General features: G+C 36.8%; 1 long non-coding RNA gene across 1 annotated transcript; it reads left to right on the forward strand.

Moving 5' to 3' along the window:
• The first annotated feature begins 203 nt into the window (after positions 1 to 203).
• On the forward strand, positions 204 to 902 carry LOC148595793 (uncharacterized). The gene is made up of 2 exons (XR_015914419.1): positions 204 to 468; positions 759 to 902. It is a non-coding gene; the product is annotated as an uncharacterized LOC148595793 (long non-coding RNA).
• Positions 903 to 3,045: the final 2,143 nt, after the last annotated feature.

Raw genomic sequence — 3,045 nt, forward strand, 5'->3', positions numbered from 1 at the left:
TTGAAATAGCCTCTCAGTTGAGAGTCAAAGGACTGATTATTAAGTTTTGGGATAGATGATGAGTATTATACTTGTTAGGAAAACTCCATTGGCACTGCCCTCAAGAGGTTAAAGCATAGTGTAGTATAGCTGCTGTTGGAAAAATGCATAGATTTCAGATAACTTTCTTCCAACAAAAACATGTTCATCACACTTAGGGTCATGACAGAAATTTATTTCCATGGATCATCTCCTCTAATGCAAAATTATGGGGTAAAACTTAAAATCAGTTGCCAGTTCAGAAGAACATATGATATAGTGTATCAATGCCTATAATTGGCATATGCAATGCTAGTGTCATAAATAATGTATGAGCAAGAGTGATTGCTAATCACATTTGGAGTCTCTTAAATGTAACTGTGACTTCATTTGGTTTGAAATTGGAGGAAAACTGTAAAGTTTATGGAGCATGAACCACTGCTGTTTCTTGTTACATACAGAGGTTTCCAAGGGGTTTTAGAGTTCTTTCTGATAGTGGTTGTCCATGCAAGAAATGTTAACTCCTCCAGTAAAAATACAGAACTAGGAACATACACACTGAAGTATGTCACAACATACAAATAGCACAGTAAAAAATGGGTATTTATTTCAGGCATGTCATAATACAAAGTTTTTATTTATCGAGTTCTCTGCTGGTTGTTGGCTATCTTCTTAAATAACTATGTTTAATAAATATTTGATTTCAGCACACATATAGAGAGGAAACAGACAAAGGGCAGGGACCATAATTTATTATAAGCCTTCCAAGCATCGGGAGATTTTGGTCTTGTAAAAATGTTTCCAGTTTTCAACAGATTACTGATGTTTCATCTTTTAAAGCCACCAATTGTGAGGGAAATAAAAAAATAAATAATAATAAAAAAAGAACACAGATGAAAGTATCTCATCAGCATATGAAAAAAGCAGTGATTTTCCGAGCTCTCCCATTTTCATCTTCTATGTTAGCAAGGTGTCTGGTATCAAACACTACTTTGATCTCCGGAGGGTCTTCTCTATAAATCATGACAGCAAGAATAAAAAGAAAGCAACACTTTCCTTTGATGCTTTGCCACACACAACTGCTGGTCTGGATGATTATAAAAAGTCACTAGCTTTGAACACATTGAGTTGAAGCTGCCAGGTTTTGGATTAGAAGCCACGTTGAGCACTGCTGGGTTACGATGCTGTTCTCCCCATGGCATGTGGTTCCTTGCCTGCTCCTAGGTCCTGGCACATGCTTCTAAACACTTTTGTATGTTTATATATCTACCTGCTTCCTTATTTCTCTGATGCCCATTGTCATACGTATTTCTCATCCTCAGTTCACTTGCCTAGTGCCATAAAACTCCTTCGCATCTTGCAGTTCCCTTAACTGGAAGAAAAGAAGCTGCCAGAAGAGCACCGTGAGGAGCCAAGAGAACATTTTGCCTATGCTCACTGTACAAAGTATAAGGTGAGAGAGATACACTGACTGCAAAAACAGAAAGGATGGCTCAGTAATTATATGCCAAATATCTGGCCTGGGATTAACACGGAGCATAAACATCACAACCCCAGGATTCATCTGGTAAGAAATAAAGGCGACTACAAGAAAAGAAAATTTATTTAACTGAGAAAGAAAAATAAAAAGAATGAGAGGAGAAAAAGAGGAAAAATGTAAGAACAACTGGAGCTTCAGCATTAATACCTTCACATTTTGATACTCAAAACCAAACTAGTAAATAAGGGAACTCTCTGTTTTTTGGAGTTATCTAATACCAAGATTTCTCCTTGCTGGCTTTCCCATAGAGTCACAAATGCTTAGCTACTTAAAAGGTGAGGTAACACAGAAGAAAAGGGCATGGATATTAATATAAGTCAAACAGATATATGAATTGAAAAAGCTCAGACCTCTCATTTAAAGGCAGGTAAAGTGCTTGGTCAAATACTTCCATCACTTTGATGACCGCTCTCTACTACTCTTAGGCCTCTTTCAACATTCATTTTCTCACAATTCATAACCAACATATATGTAAATGTATGTGAATATGCATGTATATATATGTATGTATGTCTGTATATACACCCAGAGTCAACTTCCTTGTTCTTTGGTTTGACCCTTTTTTCCTCTGCTGTGAATTCTCTTGCTCTAGTCTAGCACTTACGAAGCAAGACACTTCCCCTTGCTTTCTCTGTCCCATATAATGCTGACTCTTTCTATTTGTCTGTTCTGCTATCCCTCCTCCGTCAGGGATGACCACTCAGTGACCATCTATATCAGCTGAATTAAAGTTTGCAGCTAGGATTCTCTCCACATTTATGTCTCCTGCTGAGGGCAGCACCAACAAAACCTAGCATTGAGGAGAAGGGAAAATGTGGGAAATTTAAATTTTTTTTTTAACTTTTTGGTTGCATTCTTCCCTCTTATCCTCTTTTTGTCTGGTTATTCCAGGTGGAATCCTTTTTGGCTAGAGGGGATAGCAAATTTCTCTGTTTAGATGGTGCCTCTCATACTGACAGTGGCTTTGCAAGCAAATCTTAATGGACATAGTAGATGTTTTGCTCTGGAAAACTGCAAGGCAGTATATCGGGACGTGAAAGTCTGAATTTCCCCAAATTTATGCTCAAAAAATGTATGGACTTAGTTCTCAGCAAGAAATAAAGTCAGGCTGTCCTAAAGCAACCTATTAATTGGCAGAGAGAGAGGCTCTGAGATCAACAGATATTTAAAAGGTAATCACTGTATGAAATAAGAATTTTGGAAACAGAAAATAAAAGCAATGAGAAAAGACGTAGGTAGAAACCTGATTGTTTCTTAAACAAAGAAACATAAATGTTAAGGGCGCGAGCACTTCTGGCACCTTGAAAATATTTTCCCAAGTCAGGGAAAATTTTAGCTGAATGCACATTTTTTTGTGGTTCTTTGCCATAAAGAATACAGCTGAAAACAATTTCCTTGATGTATTTACTGAACTGTAATTGGGAAAAAAAAAAAAAAAAAAAAAAAAAAGATTTTCTTTTCTAGCTCACTCTGTAACAGTATTATTA

Source organism: Tinamus guttatus, unplaced genomic scaffold (genome assembly GCF_059628265.1).
Source record: "Tinamus guttatus ecotype Peru unplaced genomic scaffold, ASM5962826v1 Tinamus_guttatus_pri_ptg000058l, whole genome shotgun sequence".
Taxonomy (NCBI): Eukaryota; Metazoa; Chordata; class Aves; order Tinamiformes; family Tinamidae; genus Tinamus; species Tinamus guttatus.